The following is a 23,726-nucleotide window of genomic DNA, read 5'->3' on the forward strand; positions in this document are numbered from 1 at the left end:
CCAAATGAATATTATTTTCTGTCCCAACAAGAAAGGGCAAGGACCCAAGGTACAACTGTCACCCTCTGAGGTCCCTGTTCTGGCTAAGAGGAAGGCAAAGCTCAGCTGGGGGCTCCCCCAGGGCCAGGTCCCCCACACCTTGCCCAGGCGTCACCTCTCACGGAGCTGAGCAACAAGGACCCAACTGGCCGTCAGGCTCCTCAGGCCACCCAAAGCAGAGGAGACCAGGTCCCACAGATGGTGACCCAGGCAGACTGCTGCTGCTATTAGGTCGCAGAGACAGCGATGGGGGGAAGGCTCACCACAGCCTCAAGGCCCGGGGCAAAGCTAATGGTGGCCTTGGTGAGGGCTCTGGAGCCCTGCAGGGCAGAGACCCCCAGCAGTTTCTGGGTCCCCCAGTTCACGAGGCTGGGTGAGCTGGAGGGCCTGAGGGAGAAGGCCAGGATCCAACTCTTACCTCACTCTCCACCTCAGGACCACCATTCCATTGTTGTCTGAACCCCCTCATTAACTGCCCTTTCTTGACCGTTATTTGCTTGTGAGCAAGGCCCACTATGACGCTGACCAATGACTGAGCAATACCCGTTGCCTGGCAACAGGGTATGGCGAAATGACACTCAGCAATGGCTGCCAGTTTCCCGCTGGGCTCACTGCACTTACAGTCTCTCTCTCTCAAAATATCTTATTGTGTAAGTTTAACATCTTACCTAACATCCATCTTAACTATGCACTTACATACTTGAAGTCTGAGGCGACACAACAAAACTAGCAAGAGCTTCTCTTTTCTTCGCAATTTCACAGATTAGAAGGTTATTCTTAACTACAGATCTCAGGAACCTCAGCCTACCATTTCTTTCTTTCTGTATTACTTGCTGACTTTCTCCTTTTTACAGAAAGAAAGCACTTTCAGGCTTCTCTTGGGCATCTCTGAATTGCCAGCACCACTCCACTTATTTTGCGGTCGCCATTAAGGCAAAGGTCATGTGAACACAGGTATCACGATATTGAGACCCTGGCTCTGATAACACAGCGGCCCCTAGGTGACCAATGGCGGGGTTTGCTGGACACAGCAGTGATTCCCGCAACCCAGGCAGCTGACCTCCAGAGATTTCCTAGCGGTGCTCAACCACGTGGGATTTGAAACTTACCACCAGGGAAGCCTCCGAAAGTGAAAACTGCAGAACAGAGGGACTATCCAAGTAGAACTGCCTGGCTCAAATCCTTTCTCTGTTCAGAATTCAGTCTGAGGTGGGTGGTCAGCCAACCGTTTCAGAGCCAAGGTCACAGTTTCCAGAAGGACGATGACGAGCAAGGCTGAATTGCCAAGGCCTGGCCACTTCCTCCCAGTTCAGAGCCTCTCCACCACAGGGACCTCGCTCTGGAGCTGCCCACAGCCTGGCAAAGAGAGCATCAGGTCCGCAGCTTCTGCATCCTAGCCTGACAGCTCCGCTTGTGCAATCCGACTTCCTCCTTTTTTTTTTTTTTTTTTTTTTTTGCACAACTTTTCTGCAGTCCTGTCTCCATCCCAATGTCAGCTTCCCAGAGAATTCAGCTGACTCCAACAGTAGTTTGAGAAAGCCAGAAGGAAAGACATGGTCCCAGGACTGGCTCACTGGCCACCTTTTGGGACTAAGGACAGCATCTCCATCGTTCTGTGAGCCAAGACTAGGCCCTGGCACAAGGAGGCAGCCCAGCTGCTTAGAAGTGAATAGCTGGTGACTTGGGAGCCACTTCTTTTCGAAGGAATTGTCCTGATTGATGAAAACAGTGCATACGACCGCAGACTTAGTGAGCTGTGATTAAGTCATGGCACTTTCCCTCCTGATGAAAAGCTAATAGTATTGAACAAATAATTGAAAAGCAAATGTGAAGAGCAGAACACTTCCTTGGTAGCCTAAATAAGGCAAATTTCCTCTCTTGGGAGGAGACAAGAAAAGCTTAAGGCAAAACTGAGGATTTAAACTATTGTCCCTGATCTTCAGAGACCATGGAAAGTTCTTCTGAAGCAAGTATAGTACACCAAACTCAGGGCCCTGAGATGAGGATATCTGAGTAGATCGCTCTTGAGATATATTGTTTCCTCAGAATTTAAAAAAATTTTATTCACACACCTTTTTTTGTTTGTTTTTAGAGCACTAGGTTCACAGCAAAATTGAATGGAAAGTACAGAGAGTTTCCATGTATGTGTAGCCTCCCTGCCCAGGGCACCCAGACTCTTTTGAACCTCAGAGCCCGCAGAGATGAACCCCTCTGGCCCGCCATCCAGAATGGGCCACACTCAATAAGGAAGACAGTGCAGCACTCTCCTCTCAACCAACAGGGCTTGTCTCAGAATGTGTCCCCCACTCCCTGTGGCTGCCTGACCTTAGCCGTAGTTAAGTCACAGCATCACCCAGACAGGGACTTATTAATCTGCTAGAGAAATACAGGCTGAGGCCACAGAGAAACCACAGGAATTAGTGGACATGACCATCCAGGATGGCAGGAGGGATAGCAATGGGAGGTTTCCTGAGCCAGAGGACTGGAAAATAAGACATGACCAAGGAGAGTTTATTGACTTTGAGTGTTCTCTTGTGACACAGGACTTCACACCCTGCCACAGACCCCAGGGAAGTATGTAGGGATGGCTTCAGGCAGCATGGAGAAAGCAATGATCCATGTTGAACAGAATTGAAATTCCCAAATTGCTAGGGCCAATTGTAGAGAATTGATTAAATGGCTTAGAGAAGTAATATTCTTGTGAGGCCAAAAGACCATTCAGATTTTTTTCCCTTCCACAGAAAGACTCAGGGGACATTGGAGACTCAGACTTATGAATTAGCTGGTAAGAGGGCATTGGTGTCACTAAAAGTCAGTGGTGACTGTCATATGCAGACCAGGGCAGAGGGTAAGAGAAGCTGTCATAGCACTTTCCTCCCTGGTGGCAACAAAGATATTAGGCCTGAAGCACTGAAGCTAGTTACTTCATTTAAACATCAGAACTGGGATGGGGGGCAGGGTTCACAATGATCATGACCAGCAAGATCAGAGTATCAGAGTATAGTCAATGGGATTTGACTCATGGAGAGGTATGGAGACAGCTCATTCCAGACCTAGGATTACTGCTCTGACATATTCTGGGAGAATGAGTATCCTGGAATTAGCATACAAAGGCACAGTAAAGCACTGGCTCAGAAGCAATACTCTGAAGATGGGGTGCATTCTCCCAGAGCACATGCTGTACACTGAATTAGAAAGTTGTATGGGATGCTTTCCTGGTGGCACAGACGGAAAAGTATCCGCCTGCAGTGTAGGAGACCAGGGTTCAATTCCTGGGTTGGAATGATCCCCTGGAGAAGGAAATGGCAACCCACTCCAGAACTCTTGCTTGGAAAATCCCATGAATGGAGGAGCCTGGTAGGCTACAGCCCATGGGGTCACAAAGAGTCGGTCGGACACGACTGAGCAACTTCACTGTATCACTGTATGGGATGCTTTGGTCCCCAATAGGAAAAGTACATTGGTTTGGGTGCAGGAATAACAAGTAGCCAAATGACCCAACCTTACACCTCTAGGCTCTATGGGGTTACAGGTCCTAGTCCTCAAAGGAGAACAAGAACCACAACAGTTAACCCTGAATAAACCCCTACTATTTGCCAGACAGTATTATAAGTAGTCTACTTGCTGATGCATTTAATCCTATCAAAACATTGTCAGTTATTTACTATCATTAACCTCTGGCTAATTTGGAAACAAAAGTATAAAAAGGAAACTTGTCCAGGTTCACATATTTACTAAGTATAAAACTTAACCACGATGAATACCAAAATTTATGATACAGTCAGACAACATTCAGCTGATATCGAGCAGCCCAAGATCTAACAGTCACAAGAGATCTTACCTTCAGGGCTTCATAGTCTTCTAGGGCTCAGTGGCAAGTCTGTTTACTTAAAGAGAAGCCATAATTTTTACTTATAGAGAAGCCATGATTCTTCTCCCAAATCATCAGAGCCCCTGCTATGTCTATCTTTACAAGGTCTATTCAGCATCCATAGGATCCACTGAACCATTATGACCAAAAGTAAGAGTCACTTGCATTGCATCAGTGGGAGAGTATCCTTGTTCTTTGGGTCAAACTGGCTATTATTTTGGGCCACTGCATATGGGTCAGTGCAGTTCACTGATTTGCAATTTATTATTTTTTTTTCAAAACCAAAGAGTTGCTTTTTATTTTTTTGTTTTGGAAGAGCAAATACTTTAGATTGTAGGACACTCCTAAATCATATGGAAGTGGAAGGTCCCTGTACTTCTGTGGTATTTATTTTCCAGGCTATGGCACTTATGCCCTTCATCTTACCAAGATAATAGGGACCCTGCTTGGCATTCTATCCGCATGATAGGGTAGTGGGCAGTGTGATGTCCAGACATTGATGAGGTAATTACTCATCCCTGCAGAATAACTTGAGACACAGAACTAGACAGTTGATATAACCCTGTGGAGAGACAGTGAAGATGTATGGCTGTCTCAGTCACATGAAAACAAATTTCTGCTATTTACTGCTTTGGGGGATAGAGAAAAAAAACATCTGTTAAATCATTGGGTGGTTAGGAAGGACTATATTTATGTGTTCCAATGAAGAGACCTCACCACATATGAAATTGCAATGTTGAATCCCCACTTAATTAAACATCTGATAATCTATTGTCATTCTCTGAAATCAGTCTGTCTTTTTCACTAGTCAAACTGGACAGCTAGCCATGAAAGTGATGTAATCTCCACTCCTACATCTATCAAGCCTTTGATAATATTGCAAATTTCCATAATTCTAACAGGTTGGGGTACTGCCTTTGATTTATTCCTATTGTGGGTAGGAAAGACCTCTGGAAACTTTCACTTAGCCATTTCTAACAATGATATTAATCACAAAAACTTATATGACTTTTACTACTGTCCAGACACCATTTTGAGAACTCTACATCTATTAATCCATCTGACTTTCTAACAACCCTAAGAAATACATGGTAGTTTCATCCAACTTTACAATAGGAATCATCACAGTTCAAGGAGACTTGCCTGCAGGGAATCAGAGTTAACTGGATCATACTTATCTTTTGATCATGACGATCTGGGAATCTCCCTCTTCCATTTTATGGTCATTCTTTTTTTTTTTTTAATTTTTTTGAAGCAGTTGATTTACAATATTATATTAGTTTCAGGTGTACATAGAATGATTTCACGTTTTTATAGATTATACTCCATTTAAAATTTTTATAAAATGTTGTCTATATGTCTTGTGCTGTACATTCCATCCTAATAACTTATTTATTTTGCACCGAGTGGTTTGCTCCTCTCAGCGCTCTTCCCCACTCTTGCCCCGTCCCCAAGCCATCTCCTCACTGGTAACCACTGGTTTGTTTTCTAGAGTCTGTTTCTGTTTTGTTATATTCATTTGTTTGTTTTTATGGTTATTCTTAAAATGACTTCAGAGTCCTTTGAGGAATGCTAATAAGGAGATTCAGAGAATATCATTGGGTTGCTGTTGCACAGATTTTCTCATGTATTCCTGACTCTTCCTTCAGTCAAAGGGCTCTGAGGGTACAAATCAAAGGAAGGATTGCCATCACCCCTGTGTCTGAGACTGACCTCTATTCAGCTGACCTATCCTTGCTCAGAGCCACAAATCAAGTAGGACCTTAATGGGCTCGCCATCTGTCTCCACCCTAGGAACCCCAAGTTTTCCAGCCACCATACTGATCTTGGAGACACTGACTGCCACACAGTGGAGGATGCCTACTGCAGTAACTGCATCCATCACGCTTTTGGTGATTAAGTGTGACCTCGTGACTTCCCTCACCCCAGGAGCTTCCCTTACCCACTGAAGTCAAGGAGTCCTTTCCATTTCAACATCATCTTCTGTCAGCTGTGGCATGAACACAGCCAGGAAAGATATCTGACCTGCTGGCATAGCTCTCAGAAGGCTCTGAATAATGCTCTCTCGTCAAAGCCCTCTCTGGGTCAACGTGAGGTGGAGAGAAGCCAGCCACACATGTTAAATTTGCTCCAACATATTTTACATCCCAATATCTTTGGATTTCTTTACTTAGTTATTCCCGAATTTTTCTGCCCTCTCAGTTTAATTTAGCAATAGCCACCCAAGACCTAACTTTAGTCACTCAATGAAACAATTATCATTATTTCCAGCTGTTGAAGTTCCACTGAATCCAGAATTCTGGCATTTATATAGAGAAATTCAGCCCAGTCTAAAACTGGACTTTCTGTCCTTACTCAAGCAAGCACAGACATAGTCCCCGGATTTTTCCTGATATGAATTTGAAAATTGCTCCAATTCTTTGGGTGGGAAAATTACATCCTATGGCTTTGTAATCTCCCTTTCTCTGTCCCAGTGTAAAGAGACTAATTTAGTTGTAGATTTAGGTACCAGGGTGGTGATAAAATGTAATTCCTTTCACTGAAATGTAATTCCTTCCAAGCAATGAGATTCTGAGTCTTTAAACGAGGCAGGAACAAACTCTCTGATATGGAAAGATAATTGGAGTTAGATCCCTTTCCTTTACTTAGAAGTCATACTAGATAATCCAGTTCCAATGCCAGAAGTTTCATTATTACTAGCTGTAGCCCTAACTGTCTCACAAGATTCTGCTAAGGTTGTAAAGTCAACTGGTGTGGAAACTCACAATCTGAAGAAATATATAGCACATTTGCTATTTAGCTATTTTAGTTCCACTCATGAAAAGAAATTATCTAGCAGTCCTGGGAAGCCCCTTGGATTTAGTCTATACCTTGAGAGTTTTAAAAACTGGCTAATCATTTTCTGTTTTTAATCTTTAATATTTTAATTGTCCATAGAATCAGCTATCAAACCCATAACATAAATGCTATTTCTTGGCAGCGGCAACTCAGCTCCTCACCTCCTTGCCTTTGATGGATACTTCTGATTGTATCTGGTTTAGCTGTTTACCACGGCATGCCATGAGCAAACACATTTCCATACCTTATTACTATCTAGATGCCACACTGCCTTCAAGCTCAGATGACTAAATAACCCATTTCAGATACCTTTCAATTCCCTGGGGCTTCTGACTGCAACCACTCCTAATCAATTTCTAAGTCCACAAAAGAATTTGTAGGGGGAAAAATAGAAACCCCTCCAACACTAGTGCAAATACTTTAGGATCTCACATAAAAGGAAACCCATAAGGAGTACAGGCTTCAGAATCACTTAATCCCCTGAAGCAGGAATGTCAGCCAGGTGTTGGATTATTTGTTTCTTCTCTCTGCTTTGCAGAGTTCTGGATTCCTCCTAAAGCTATCTCACTGGAGGTTCTGGGAAGTATCAGTGCAGGTTCTACAAGAGAAAGAGTATCTTTCTTTGGCTCTGTGTTTTGAATAAGCAGATCTTGGGTGGAAACCTCTAGCAGGCTTTCCTCCTGTCATTTTGCCATGTGAATAAGTTAAATCCTTTAAGGTACATTCATCATTGTGAGTTCTGCCTGAAAAAAATCCTTTCTATTTGAAACAACACACTAGAGTAGGAATTTCTCTTTTCTCTCTGGACTCTTTATTTTTTGTTATAACCATGCAGACAGGTTAGGGTATATTCTATTAAGACATGTACCATGTAATGTTTTCACTGTGATAATTCCTAGTGTTCAAAAGATACTCAATAAATAAATGTGGAATGAGTTGCAAAGACTGTTCTTTGAGAAATCTTCCCTGTAGCCCCCAGAGATGCCAGGGTATGGACCGTCCTAGCTGATACCTGCTGTGCTCTGGATTTTAGAGTATAAAATATCTTTTTCTCCTGGTGTAATTTTTGTGAGGTTTGTTTTCCTTTGCCTCTTGTAATCTGAACTGTCTATCTGGTGACCGAGGTTTGGATGTGGGTAAAAAGGAGTAAATAAAGCCTATTTTTAGCCTAGACTCCTGCACTCTGTGTAGCCTATACAAATGAAGTCACCTTGGCTCTTAGCTTTCCAGAAAATAAGAGGGTGATCTTAGACAGGAGTCACATTGAGGTGGGGCTTCAAGAACCCTGAGATCCCCTGATCCCTGCCTTGGCTAGCCAACTTCCTCCTCAAAAGGCCCTGTGTGCACTATCATGGCAATATGGGAAATATAGTACTTTCTGCAAGCTAGGATTTTGTGCCAAAGTAGAACACCAGTGAGTCAGGCTGAATCCAATGGGAGCGTTTTATTTTTCTTACACTGGTTTGGTCTAAATATTAGTGAAACAAGGAGGATATAATGCCTGTTCTCTTTCTCCCAAAGCTTTAATAAGAATCTCAGAACTCATCATAACAGTGGATGCAAACCCCACCTGCCCAAATCAGAAACAAATGTAGACACCATGTCTCCATTACCTACAGGTCACCATTCCGGCAAAAGAACCCTAAAATTGGAACAATTCAAAACCTTGCCTCACCTCCCTAAGAAGCAGTGAGAGTAGAAAGAAGAATGAGGTTTCCTTCTTCCAGAAGCTGACACAAGAGACTCACAAGAGCCCACTGCTCAGTTAGGATTTGAGGCCAAAGACTTAGCATAATTTACAGGATAATTTTTTCGGAGTGTCTCTTCTCCATATCTTTTTTGTGTACCCGAACAACAGAGGGAAGCTGGTGGAAAATTCAAGGTTCAGAATTCCAGCCACACATCTATTTCCCTTCTCCTGTGGTAGCATCTTGTAGGAGAAAGAAATCCTCATTAAAATCCTTGTGTGTAAAAACATATGTCACATATTTGTAAAGAGAACGACATGGCTTAAGCTAGTTCTTGAATGCCATATAATCTCTCTTCCTGACCCTGAGAGAACACTCCTCAAGTCACTTAAAAAAATGTGTTATGTATCATTTTCTTAGCACTCTTTAATAGAGGAGAATTTGAGATTCTGCTAGAAGCAGATAGAGTTAAGGATTAAAGAATGAGTTTGGGAGGTAATGTCAGGAAGGAAAGGGGATGATGTGGACACAGGGTGTGTCAGGAGCAGATTACTGCTTAGTGCTTTGAGGAGATGCTGTGGAAATTACTTTTGCTCTTCCCCCTCAGAGGGCAGGAAGCTGGCCTACTTATCCCCAGACTCCTAACCATCATCACCCAGAGGCTAATCCGGGGGCATCGACTCCTCAGAATAGCCCTTGGGCAGAGGTTTCCAGGAGCCTCTAGAAGGAATGCTTGGTCCACAGGGGAAGTTGGGTGTCCAGCCTGTGCAAGGAGCACCAAGACCTCCTACATGTAAACCAGCTCTGGGTAAAGTTATCTTAGATGGACACCCCTAACCAGAACACCCTCCTTTTTGATATCTTTGTGAGGCTATGAAATAACAGTGATGATTTTCAGTCTTCGTCCGTAGAAAGAGTAACATCTCTTTAAGTGCAGTTTTTATAGATTATGATCTCTCCTTTAAGAAAAGGATTTACAAAATTTTAATGTGTCCTCTTTGTCATGAACCTATATTATTTTTTATGATTTATGGTGCCACACAACAATTCTGTCCCCTCTTCTGAAAGAGGAGTATTAGACGCTATTGTTTTGAAAGTTTACTATGTCCCAGGCATTGCTTTAAGGTGCACTGAAGATTTAGGGTTTTAATCACTGTGGTGGTGGTTTTGTCGCTACGTCATGTCTGACTCTTATGACCCCATGGACTGTAACTTGCCAGGCTCCTCTGTGCATGGGATTTTGCAGGCAAGAATACTGGAGTGGGTTACCATTTCTTTCTCCAGGGGATCTTCTGGACCCAGGAATAGAACCCGAGTTTTGTGCATTGCAGGAGGATTCCTTCATTGCACGTGGGTTCTTTACAGACTGAGCTATGAGAGAAGCCCTAAAATTATAAAATTATTACTATTTTTTGTTTATTTGGCCCCACCAGGTCTTAGTTGTGGCACACAAGGTCTTCAGCTGCAGCATGTGGGATCTAGTTCCCCGACCAGGGATTGAACCCTGGCTCCCTGCACTGAAAACTTGGAGTTTTAGCCACTGGACCCCAAGTGAAGTCCCTCAGAATAAAGTGAAAGTTGCTCAGTCGTGTCCCACTCTTTGTGACCCCATGGACTAGTCCATGGAATTCTCCAGGCCAGAAACCTGGAGTGGGTAGCTGTTCCCTTCTCCAGGGGATCTTCCCAGTCTAGGGATCTAACCCAGGTCTCCCAGATTGCAGGCAGATTCTTTTTCAGATTCTTTACCAGGGACACCCAGCTGAATTTAAATCGCTAAATCCTCACATAACCCTGTGAAGGAGGGGCTACAGATGAGGAAAACAAGGAACTGAGTGGCCAGTTCACTTGTCCAAGGTCACAGAGCAGGAAAGGAGACGATCCACCCAGCAGGCTGGCATCTGAGCCTGCGTGTGACGGTCATCTGGTTAATACGCCAAGGAAGCCTAGAACAGCAGAGTCAGCCTTCCGTTCTTCATAGCGAATGTTCTGGTTTGATTCTTAGACTTCTGCGCATTCCATGCTGCAGTTCAGTCTCTGCCCGAGACAGGAGACCTTCCTCTGAGACTGATAAGTCAGATCTGTCACCTAGCATGTTTGGGCAGCTCGGTTCACAGTAAGAGACCTCCCACGTGGTCCTTACTATCAACATCTCTTCTAGATAGCTTTGGCTTTTTTTTTTTTTTTTTGTATTTTAAACCTGTTACACATTAGAGCTTACTGCTTTGTGATAAAAAAAAAATTAACAAAGGATTAGAGAGTCCTCTCCCACTGGATTAAGTGTTTTTGGAATGCCTAGGGTTGCTATCTTTGTCCACTTCCTTCAGGTGATAAGAGGAGTAGAATATTTACCAAACTGCTGTTTAGTCCTTATGGATAAATCTCTGGGATTAGGAATGGATTAAGAGATTTATGGGAAATAATAAGCATTCTGAATACCCACATTCAAAGGAAGATAATTGATACTAGAAGTAATAACATGATAATAAAATTTTTGAACTATTTCACATAAACAGAATACTACTAATTAAGTACATCAGGAAAAAAGAACACTCCATATATTTCATCAACAGTACTAATTTTTCCTTCAATCACATTTTTGTACTACAGTGAAACACAGAGTTGGGTATTGGGTATTTGAGAAGTCAAGTTTAATTTGAACTGTAAGTGAGCCTGTCTACTACTCTATTTCTGTATTCTGATAAAAGAATGTGTAAACATTTTGGGAGGCTCCAGGGATTTTCAGATTTTAAACCTGTTTGCTGGGTTGCTTTGCAGCATTTTAAAAATAACAAACACTATCAGGATCCTTTTGGTTCCAAATGTTTTTGATTTATTCCCACATTTAGACCAAAGAAACTGATTAAAACCTGGCAATTTACTTTTGAGTTTTTAAAACAAAAATTTTAAACTCTCCTAGATTAATGAAAAGAGGGGCAGTATGGCACTTTACATTTTGTGGCCACTTTCTAAGTATAACTAGATTCAAAGTTTTTTCATTATAAAGAAGATAATGTGTCAAAAAAAGAGTTGCTGTTTATCTTGGGGGAAAATCAACTAAAAATTCTTAAAATATGGCAGCCTCTGTATTTTCATAAGGAACAGTCCAATTTCTAGTCAATTTCATTCAGAAATCTCCTAAGAAATTTTCTGGAGTTTTATTTCACTTTATGAAATAAGTAAAAGAAAACTAGGTTTGTATACTAAGGTGATTGATTCTCCGAGTTGCAACCTTCCAGGAGATCAAATTATGTAGCATGTTTGTTTCTGACACAGCTGTCTTTGGAGAAGTTCACCTCCTTTAAATCACCACCACTCTTCTGCAACTCTTCCAAATGCTCACAACTGTATAATCCATTCAATTTAAAATACCATCACTGTCCTTTGTTCTGCTTCTAGTCAATATTTTCTCTGTTTCATTTCTTGTTTTGTCACGCACTCAAACAATCTGTAACAGTTAAAATGACAAACCCCTTCTGACTTACTTCACTCTCAAGATTATTTTGGCTATTTAGGGTCTTTTGTGTTTCCATACAAATTATAAAATTTTTTTGTTCTTGCTCTATTTAAAATGCCATTAGTAATTTCACGGGGACTGCATTGAATCTGTAGATTGCTTTGGGCAGTATAGTCATTTTGACGATATTGATTCTTCCAATCCAAGAACATGGTATGTCTCTCCATCTGTTTGTGTTGTCTTTGATTTCTTCATCAGTGTCTTACGGTTTTCTGCATACAGGTCTTGTGATGAACTAGCGGAGTGGGATGGAGGGGGTGGGAGGGAGGCTCAAGAGAGAGCAGATATATGTATACTTATAGCTGATTCATGTTGTATGGCAGTAACTAACACAACTTTGTAATTATCCTCCAATTGAAAAAAATAAAAATTAGAAAACACTACGATAAAAACAATGACAAACCCATTTAAAACAGTTATGCTGATAGCTGTTTCTATAAGGCAGGCAAAGTATAGAAGGAAAGTTTGGACAATCAGGAATCATCCTCCAAATCCCAAGAAGATCAGGAGTCAAGGAGTAGTTCTCAATCCATCTGGAGACAAATCACAAGGACCCCCACCTCCTGGTACACAACAGCCATGACATCAGGCAAAGGGGAAACCCGCCAAGGTCAGCCTTCTTACAAACCTGTGAAATCAGATGAAACAATGGATTTTATAACCCTGACAGGCAAGAAACTTGAGCGGTCAGTGGAGGGGAGACAGACAGGAACAGGGACCCCTCCCCACTCCACTTTGATCATCCAGTGAATATTTGGTCTAATTTCCATGTGTTGTTGAGTTTCTCTCTGTACCCAGAGGACAAGAAGACATTTTGCAATATTAGATCTTGTTCACGGCAAATATCAAAACCTCAGTAATTGATTTAGAATTTAATGACATATGGAGAAAAGGCTAACTTTCTCCTCTGATAATTCTTCTCAATAAAAATAAATTGCCTCATCTATCTAACTGTCTGCACTGTTTAGCACTTTATTGCCATATGATTATTAAGATTTGTTTCCAACTAACATTTTTTTAGTTTTGGATTCACTTGGTGTGGAAGAACAACTGTTTATTTCTCTTTGGTTTTATTATTTTGTAAGACACTGCATCTTTCTAAAGTCAAAGTGAAAAATAAAAATGTTCAGACTACATTAACTTCCAAGCCTACTTCCACCTGTATCCTTTCTCTCCAGATAGGTGAATATATTCATTAGTTTTTGAATTAACTTCCCATTGTTTCTTTCAGAAAATATAAACAAGCGTACACACTCACAAGCTTACACAAATATATAAGCACATAAATAAATTGTTTGTATCGTAAACACTACTATGAACTTTGCTTTTTTTTTCATTTAAAAAACATCCTGGGATAACATATCATAATGCATAAGGATATTATTCATTCTATTTTGCAACTATATCCACACCCCTGTGTGGATGCCTCATAATTTATCCAACCATTTCTATAAATGGTAGATATCATTGTTTCTTATATTTTGCTGTTACAAATAATGCTGCAATAACCTGTGCATGCATCATATTTTTGCTCATTTTCTGCTGATTCTAACCTACTCATTTCAAAGAAAAACCACAATTCATAAATAATCCATAAGATTTGCAATTTATCAATCAGATGATCTATGCAGACCTAGTGGAACCATTTCAGAATTCAAAACAGAGATTTCATGTCAAGCTTCAGAAAGCTTATCTCATGTGACAAAAATATGAAAAATGAACCAAGTACAGACAAGTCACCAAATTCTTCATGATTTTCCTTATAGGGAAACATAACCCATGAAAGATGTGCCATCCCTAGCAGGCTGGCTTGTCTGGTGACCGAATAAGCATTAGATAATAGTTACAGCAACACATAAATTAGAAAGCTTTGTTGTATTATGATCCTTTGTTATCCACCACCAGCAAAAAATGGGAAGCAAAATGGTGGTTTCCTGAATTATTACAAACTATACTGAAATAGTATGCTTAGGGAAAATTCTGGTGATTTTTAGGACAGATTTCTAGTAGATCTGTGTCATCATCATTTTTCATTTTTACTCATTAAGTTCAGTTTAGTCACTCAGTCATGTCTGATTCTTTGCAACCCCATGGGCTTGTAGCACGCCAGGCCTCCCTGTCCATCACCAACTCACAGAGTTTACTCCAACTCATATCTATTGAGTCGATGATACCATCCAACTGTCTCATCCTCTGTTGTTGCCTTCTCCTCCTGCCTTCAAACTTTCCCAGCATCAGGGTCTTTTCCAGTGAGTCATTTCTTCACATCAGGTGGCCAAAGTGTTGGAGTTTCAGCTTCATCATCAGTCCTTCCAGTGAATATTCAGGACTGATTTCCTTTAGGATGGACCGGTTGGATCTCCTTGTAGTTCAAGGGACTCTCAAGAGTCTTCTCCAATACCACAGTTCAAAAGCATCAATTCTTTAGGGCTCAACCTTCTTTATAGTTCAACTCTCACACCCATACATGACTACTGGAAAAATCATAGTCTTAACTAGACGGATATTTGTCGGCAAAGCAATGTCTCTGCTTTTTAATATGCTATCTAGTTTGGCCATAACTTTTCTTCCAAGGAGCAAGCATCTTTTAATTCCATGGCTGGAGTCACCATCTGCAGTGATTTTGGAGCCTTCCAAAATAGTCTGTCACGATTTCTACTGTTTCCCCATCTATTTGCCATGAAGTGATGGGACTAGATGCCATGGTCTTAATTTTCTGATTTTTGAGATTTAAGCCAACTTTTTCACTCTCCTCTTTTACTTTCATCAAGAGGCTCTTTAGTTCTTTTTCACTTTCTGCCATAAGGGTGGTGTCATCTGCATATCTGAGGTTATTGATATTTCTCCTGGCAATCTTGATTCCAGCTTGTGCTTCTTCCAGCCCAGGGTTTCTCATGATGTACTCTGCATAGAAGTTAAATAAGCAGGGTGACAATATACAGCCTTAACGTATTCCTTTCCCTATTTGGAACCAGTCTGTTGTTCCATGTCCAGTTCTAACTGTTGCTTCCTGATGTGCATACAGATTTCTCAAGACGCAGGTCAGGTGGTCTGGTATTTCCATCGCTTTAAGAATTTTCCACAGTGTGTAGTTATCCACACAGTCAAAGGCTTTGGCATAGTCAATAAAGCAGAAATAGATGTTTTTCTGGAACTCTCTTGCTTTTTCAGTGATCCAGCAGATGTTTGCAATTTGATCTCTGCTTCCTCTGCCTTTTCTAAAACCAGCTTGAATATCTGGAAGTTCACAGTTCACATACTGCTGAAGCCTGGCTTGGAGAATTTTGAGCATTACTTTACTAGCATGTGAGATGAGTGCAATTGTGTGGTAGCTTGAACATTCTTGGCATTGCCTTTCTTTGGGACTGGAATGAAAACTGACCTTTTCCAGTCCTGTGGCCACTGATGAGTTTTCCAAATTTGCTGGCATATTGAGTGCAGCGCTTTCACAGCATCATCTTTTAGGATTTGAAATAGCTCAACTGGAATTCCTTCACCTCCACTAGCTTTGTTCATAGTGATGCTTCCTAAGGCCCACTTGACTTCGCATTCCAGGATGTCTGGCTCTAGCTGAGGGATCACACTGTCGTGATGAGTCATGAAGATCTTTTTTGTATAGTTCTTCTGTGTATTCTTGCCACCTCTTCTTAATATCTCCTGCTTCTATTAGGTCCATACCATTTCTGTCCTTTATTGAGCCCATCTTTGCATGAAATATTCCCTTGGTATCTCAAATTTTCTTGAGGAGATCTCTAGTCTTTCCCATTCTATTGTTTTCCTCTATTTCTATGCACTGATCAGTGAGGAAGGCTTTCTTATCTCTCCTTGCTATTCCTTGGAGTTCTGAATTCAAATGGGTATATCTTTCCTTTTCTCCTTTGCTTTTCACTTCTCTTCTTTTCACAGCTATTTGTAAGGGCTCCTCAGACAGCCATTTTGCTATTTTGCATTTCTTTTTCTTGGGGATGGTCTTGATCCCTGTTTCCTGTACAATGTCACAAACCTCCATCCATAGTTTATCAGGCACTCTGTCTATCAGATCTAATCCCTTGAATCTATTTCTCACTTCATTATATAGTCATAAGGGATTTGATTTAGGGCATACCTAAATGGTCTAGTGGTTTTCCCTACTTTCTTCAATTTAAGCCTGATTTTGGCAATAAGGAGTTTGTGATCTGAGCCACAGTCAGCTTCCAGTCTTGTTTTTGCTGACTGTACAGAGTTTCTCCATCTTTGGCTGCAAAGTATATAATCAATCTGGTTTTGGTATTGACTATTTGGTGATGTCCATGTGTAGAGTATTCTCTTGTGTTGTTAGAAGAGGGTGTTTGCTATGACCAGGGCCTTCTCTTGGCAAAACTCTATTAGCCTTTGCCCTGCAAAGTAAACAGTGAGTACTCTGTTTACTCACTACCACATAAAATAATATTTATAATAAAATAACATGAACCCAAATGTTGATGATGGTTCCTTGTTTGGTGCTAAGAATAAACCTTCTAATTTAATTTCAAGCCTTTTGTGTATAAAGGGACTAAGACTTTAAGATGTTTAACTACACCAAATAACTTGCTTTTAAACCCAATAGCAGGCCCTGTAAGTTGTTCTTTCCATTCCATTTCCCTCTTCCCTTGGTTTTTAATGCCACATGCTTGTCATTCAAGACAAGCTACTCTTTTTTAAACCGTCATAGACTACTAGGCAAGCTGAAGAACTATGAGAAAAGGCAAGGGATTAAATTCAGTTTATAGATCAGCCAAACTGCCCCACTATTTTTGTGACTTGATGCCATGGAAAAGTTAGGAGTGTGAAGTCACAAGGCCATGATTCCCATTTCAATTTAAGTAATCTTTAGCAAGTCATTCACTTTTGGGGTACCTCAGTTTCCTCATCTCTAAAATGAAAGTAGAGTAGTGACCATCTCAGCTATATGTTATAACAGTTAATATTGAAAGAATTTGCCCTTGGAACACAGTAAGTGCTCAATAAACTGTAGCTAATGTGAGGTCTAGATGATGATTACATGTAGACCCATATAGGAAGAGAAACCATGGGCTCAACTGTAAACTTTCTCACATCCCATCTGTCAGCAAAGTGGAGTGGGAATGATCTTCTGTATTAATGTAGGCACCTGGATATCTAAAGACAAAGCCAGAAACTTCCCTAGGAAATAGTATCAGAACACAACAACGTATGAAAAAAAAAAAAAAGTGCTATAGAACCTCCTAAATTCTCCAACTTACAAGACTGCCAAAATTATTTTGAGCTACAAAATCATTAAACAGTGGTTTGAGTAACGGAATTCAACTGAAACTGCCATATTAAATTAACTTTAAAACTTCCAGATTAGTTATCCTCCAGTAACATCTTTTCTACCAGCTCTCTACACACTCCCTCTACACATCTAATGTAAGTTTTCCTTTTATATCTTTCAGCATCAGTGTATTTATGATGCTTATGCTGTTGACACTGATGGTTTGGTGATACTCTTATTTTTATTTCTTCTTTTCTGTGTTAAATAAGCCATGAGGGCAAGAATATTTATTCTGTTCACCACTATTTTCCTCATTCCTATTATCAAAGGCAGCTTTTGAAAAAAATATCTTCAGTTTCACTGGTTATTTCGCCCTCAATGTCCAATCTTTTATTAAGCCCATCCATTTAAAATTTCATTTTAAATGTTGCATTTTTCTTTTCCAGATTTCCATTTAAAAAAAAAAAAGGTATCTTCCACTTTTCCTATTATTTGGATCAGATTTTTCTCTAAATCCTTGAGCATATGTGTAATAACCATTTTTAAGTCCTTGTTTTCACTGTCATCTCCAGACCTATTTCTACCGATTCATAAGTTCTACAAGTTATGATTCATATTTCTCTTCTTCCTATTTTTAACCGCAAAATTTTTCTTCTTGGAAATATTTTTGTTGGGTGGTAGATAGCATTAATGAAGTGATATTGATGTTCTGGATATGCCTTGTTTGTTTTCCTTTAGAGTGTAGAGTTTTGCTTTCTTGGCAGATAAATGCTTTTCAGCAGAAAGGAGCAATTATAGGGCTCATCTGATGTGTTCCTGCGTTGTCAGGAATCACAGTCCCATGCTGCCCATCGTCCACTATCTAAAAACAGATTTTCTCTATATTTTCTCTACTTCTCTAATAACTTATGGTGAGAGGGCAAATCCTGTACCAGTAACTCCACCATGATTGGAAGCAAAATTCCTAAATGCATGATTGAGTTATGATCTGGCTAAATAAAACCAATCCAGTAGTCTTGGAAGATATTGTTTCATGACTATTTTTCATCTATGTAGTCATAAGAAGTTCCATTGGTTCTTTCTTGTGAGTTTTTATTTAGCCAGCTCTTTGGCAACTGGAACATAATGGTTATGGACATCTCTTTGAAGTCAGAGCACTTTGGAGAACACGCTGCAAAGTTATGTGACAAAGGGCTTGGACATGGCAAGTGTGAAGAATAAAACCATTATGGCCATCAGTCCACCATAGCAGAGCTCGGCTCACTGAAGGAGGGAGAGGGCACATTGTGAACTGGCAAAAATCAAATAAAATTCTGCCAGCAAGAAAAAAGAAATACAAGAGAGACATTTAGTTGTTACAGAAAGATAAACAAAATTAATTTCTTGGACATTTTGATATGAATATTATGAAAGATATACCTGCTCCTATTGGATGGGTATAACTATGTCTATAGAATAAGTCAGTAAAGAGCATGGGCTGTAAGATCAGACTGCCTGGTTTCAAATTCAAGATCAGCAACTTATTGCTTGTGTAACATGGAGAACTTAAAATATTTAATCTTTTAAATGACAGTCTTATGACCTACAAGGGATAATAGGGTAGTTATCTGAATGGACAATGGTGAGAAGTAACTTCAATAAAGTTTATAAAATGTTTATTTTCATGTATATGACATTCTAGGCCAGGATTCAGCAAACTTTTCATATAAAGGAGCAGAGAGCAAATAGTTTAGACTTTGACAGCCACAAGGTTTCTGTTGCAACTCTTTAATTCTACTGCTGTAATGTGAAAATACTCATGGATAAAATACAAGTGAATGGGCATGACTGTTTTCCAATAAAGCTTTATTTACAAAAATAGGTAGTGGTCCATATTTGGCCTACAGCCCGTCATTTACCAGCCACTGCAAATTGTAATAAGTGGATCAATTATCTTAAACTCCATTTTAAATTCTTGGAGGTCAGGAACCACATCCTTATTTTGTTGTATTTTTATATCTCCTAGCCAGTGCCTGACATAACATAGGTGCTTCTTCAATGATTTTTTTTAATATAATTATTTATTGAACTCCTGCCAAGCACCAAGCATCAGTAAAATGTCTGCTCATATTCTGAGCTTTTCTATCCAAGGAAGCAAGATGGAAATTCTACCTGAAGAGTTAGAAAGGACGGAGTCCATTCTAATATAAACAATCCCATGAACAGGCTTTATTTTCTTCCAGCATTTAGATCACTTATGTTTCCTTTGCACCTTGCAGAAGTAGTTAACCTATTCCCAGTGCCACCAGGCCATGTTTTAAATCCTCATTATCTGGCCCCATTCTCTAGACAGGACGTTACAAGTTTCCTTGTGTGATCATTTCACTTTGAACCTAATGGAAGGGTGGGTTTAGTTTCTGATCCTCCAAGGGTTTGAGCCAGGACACTTTGTGTAACTCTGCTGCGTTGATGATGAGGGAAGCAATGTATAATGTTTGATGGGGAGGATATCCTGTCCCCACCCTGTCCCCTGTCCCCGCCTTCACACGCAGCTCTATTCGCCTCAACAAATACACCCTGCTGAGGTTTATGTCCTGAGGTTCATCCTTTATCTCAGGGTTCTATTAACTTCACCACAATATTTTAGAAAGCACAGTAGAAAGTCATTTTCATCTCTAACCCTCTTTACAGATAAAATAAGGCAATTATAGAATTATGAATTGTTTATTTTTTAACTCACATTAAGAGACAAAGGGAGTCATTTCAAAACACCAAATTAATTCCATTGTATCCTTGCCAATAAAGCAAAGATATTTAGACTCATAAATTTGTTGTGCACATTCTTTTGGGGGAAAAAAGTAAATAGCTACATCACAAACACTGAAAGCCCTATCCCAGCATCTCTTAAGTGTGTTTGTGTATGTGCTTGTGCATGAAAGAGAGAGAAACAATTATCTAAACACACTTAAAAACCATTACATCTTAACTCAGGCAGGGTTGGCACCACTTAACTGGCTTTGGTCATGTGGTTAAAATGACTACTTAGCCGTGTTTAAAATCAGAGCTTCCTATGTTGGCTACTCATGCGGATTCCACCTAGAGAAGCAAAAACAATGACCTGATAGCTGAGACAAGACGTTAGGGATGGGTGTTGATGAAAAGATTTCCTTGTATTATTTTCATTAGGTTTCCTGCTTGCCTCATCAATGCTTGATAGACTTGGGTGCCAAAAAGTAGAGATTACTTTTATGGAGCATCTTGTGAAATTATTTCCTGTAAAATTTGATGATCTTCACCTTAGTGATATAACAGAGCATGGTCTTTTCTGCAATTAGAAACAAATGAGCCAGGATGTGCGTAATCACAAAATGCCCTAGGGACACTCACTTGAGGCATGCTTAGATAAGCTCGTGTCCATCTGTGGTCATTGCCTTGCAAGTTGAAACATGATGCCACCCACCACTGAGTTGATAGTCCTGCTATCAGTGTTCCAAAAGATAGTCATTTTTGCTCCACTATGTGAATAGGATGTATCTCTGCTTTATATTAGTAGCCCCTGTCATCAAGTTCTGTGTGTTTCTCCTTTGGCCTTATCCTGATACCCAGCCCGCCCCATTTTACTCTATCTTGAGGTTTCTCAACGACAGCATTTTTGACGATTTGAGCTGGATAACTCTCTGTTAAAGAACGCTTTGTTAAAGAAAGCTGAGTGCTGAAGAATTGATGCTTTTGAACTGTGGTGTTGGAGAAGACTCCTGAGAGTCCCTTGGACTGCAAGGAGATCAAAGCAGTTGATCTGAAAGGAAATCAGCCCTGAATATTCCTTGGAAGGACTGATGCTGAAGCTGAAAATCCAATACTTTGGCCACCTGGTGGTGAAGAACTGACTCATTGGAAAAGACTCATGCTGGGAAAGATTGAAGGCAGGAGAAGGGGACAACAGAGGATGAGATGGCTGGATGGTATCACCGACCCAATGGACCTGAGTCTGAGCATGCTCTGGAAGTTGATGATGGACAGGGAGGCCTGACATGCAGCAGTCCATGGGGCTGCAAACAGTCAGACATGACTGAGGGACTGAACTGAGCTGAACTCCTTGTTGGGAGTAGCAGTAGATATCCTGTGCCTCGTAGAATATTTAGCAGCATCCCTGGCTTCCAACCACTGAGTGCCAGTACCTCATCCCCACTCCCATCCCAAGTGGTGACAAATGTCTCCAAGTATTACCAAAGTTATCGCTACATACTGAGTTGGTTTTTCTACCAGTGGTTTCTATAACCACATAAATTCTGAAGCAGTTTATCCTTTATTCTTTCCCTAAATAAGCGTCTATCTCAATAAACATCTTAAAGTTAAGGAACGGAGATCCAAAATGATGAATTCAATTAGCCGAGATGACATAGCTCACTGATGATAAAGCCAAAGCTGGACCCAATCATCACAATGCTGCTTCTCACACCCCCTGTTCCTGTGGGCTCCATCACAGAAGGCAGTTGTTAAAAAGGTGTGACATCTTCTCTGTGCTATACCAAAAGTCATCGTTAAGTAGCTAAGTCAATTGGTTACCCATTCATTCACTAATTCTAGCTAGCTCTGACTAATCCATTGTTAAAACTGTATTGGTTTCTTCAGTTCAGTTCAGTTCAGTCACTCAGTCATGTCCGACTCTTTGTGACCCCATGAACCACAGCACTCCAGGCCTCCCTGTCCATCACCAACTCCCGGAGTCCAACCAAACCCATGTCCATCGAGTCGATGATGCCATTTAACCATCTCATCCTCTGTCGTCCCTTTCTCCTCCTGCCCTCAATCTTTCCCAGCATCAGGGTCTTTTCAAATGAGTCAGCTCTTTGCATCATGTGGCCAAAGTATTGGATTTTCAGCTTCAGCATCAGTCCTTCCAATGACTATTCAGGACTGATTTCCTTTAGGATAGCCTGGTTGGATCTCCTTGCAGTCCAAGGGACTCTCAAGAGTCTTCTCCAACTGCACAGTTCAAAAGCATCAATTCTTCGGCGCTCAGCTTTCTTTACAGTCCAGCTCTCATATCCATACATGACCACTGGAAAAACCATAACCTTGACTAGACGGACCTTTGTTGGAAAAGTAATGTCTCTGCTGTCTAGGTTGGTCATAACTTTCCTTCCAAGGAGTAAGTGTCTTTTAAATTGGTTTCTTAGTTTTGCTACTATTGGTCTTTTTTATTTGAAGTGAAAGTCCCTCAGTTGTGTTCAACTCTGTGCGACCCCATAGACTATACAATCCATGGAATTCTCCAGGCCAGATTACTGGAGTGTAGTCTTTCCCTTCCCCCAGGGATCTTCCCAATCCAGGGATCGAACCCAGGTCTCCCGCATTTCAGGAGGATTCTTTACCAGCTGCTTTATCTTCTTTTATATTTTTCACTTACCTGTCCAACTTCTTCACCTTGTCTTTTATTTAATGGGACACAAGAAGTAAAATAATTTTAAATTCCCTGTGGATCTCTTTCTATTGTCATTTAAATCTGCTTTCAAACATATGAGATGGTGAGATGATATGAGACAACAGTGGGGCTCCAGCTAACCAGAATGTCAGCACTCGTGTGGGGTCAAAAGAAGCAGAATGTGATCGAAATCAATCCATTAATCTTAGATTTAATCAACTATTATTTATTTAACAGGGTTTCAAATCATTCCAAACTTCAAACCTCATCACACTGTTGTTGGAAATCCTTAAGAATACTCCTCCCAAGCTCCAAACTGATTTCCAGGATAAAAGTGAACCTCAGGAGGTTGGCATGAACTTCTCTTCATCATCTGATTTCTTCTTATTTCTCCAACATTAGCAATAACTCCCCTTGCCCCCACCATTCCTAGGCTATTAACTCCTAGTAAAGTACATCTTAGATTGTTACTCTTTCTGAGATATAACCCTTCAACCGCTTCCCATCGACCTGACCTTAGACCTAAGATCTGAGTTTAAATGCTTCTGTTGTAACTGTATAATTAATGACTTCACACAAATGGGAAGCTCTTTGAAGACATGAGCTACCCACCCTATGAGGGAGGCTACAACCCTCACCCCCCACTACCACTTTCATATATTTGTGGATTAATTTAATTACTAAGTGAATGCATAAAAAATGAATTAACAAATGTGCAGCTACTTGAAGCTGAAACCAAGTTAAGGATTTAGCCTTGAGACTAGTTAGAAATAGACATACAGTTCTTCCTAATAAGGAGAAGTCTCTGGGGAGGAAAACAAACAGTTGTAGGAAGAATCTAACTCATGAATGCAGCCCAGTTCTTAAGACCAAAATAAGTAATATGTTAGTAGCTAGTAACTCAGTGTATGTTTATGAGTTAATCCCCAAAAGTAAGGTACCACTCAGGTTAAAATAGAAACTAGAAATGGTATCAGTATAGTCCCTGGGTTGGGAAGATTCCCTGGAGGAGGGGATGGCAACCCACTCCAGTATATATAAAATAAGTCATTAATGTTCTAGCAAGAAACTAGAAACAATGACACTAACTCTACCTTTATTTAAATTATGTTTGCATCTTT

The 23,726-nt window shown here is 40.5% G+C and overlaps 1 long non-coding RNA gene across 1 annotated transcript in view; it reads right to left on the reverse strand.

The window, feature by feature from the left end:
* The window catches only part of LOC139032617 (uncharacterized), a 69,560-nt gene extending 68,945 nt beyond the window's left edge, over window positions 1–615 (reverse strand). Inside the window, exon 1 of the long non-coding RNA XR_011485182.1 lies at window positions 458–615. This is a non-coding gene — a long non-coding RNA (uncharacterized lncRNA). The remainder of the gene's footprint in view (window positions 1–457) is intronic.
* Between the last annotated feature and the right edge of the window lie 23,111 nt (window positions 616–23,726).

Source organism: Odocoileus virginianus, chromosome 32 (assembly GCF_023699985.2).
Source record: "Odocoileus virginianus isolate 20LAN1187 ecotype Illinois chromosome 32, Ovbor_1.2, whole genome shotgun sequence".
Lineage (NCBI taxonomy): Eukaryota > Metazoa > Chordata > Mammalia > Artiodactyla > Cervidae > Odocoileus > Odocoileus virginianus.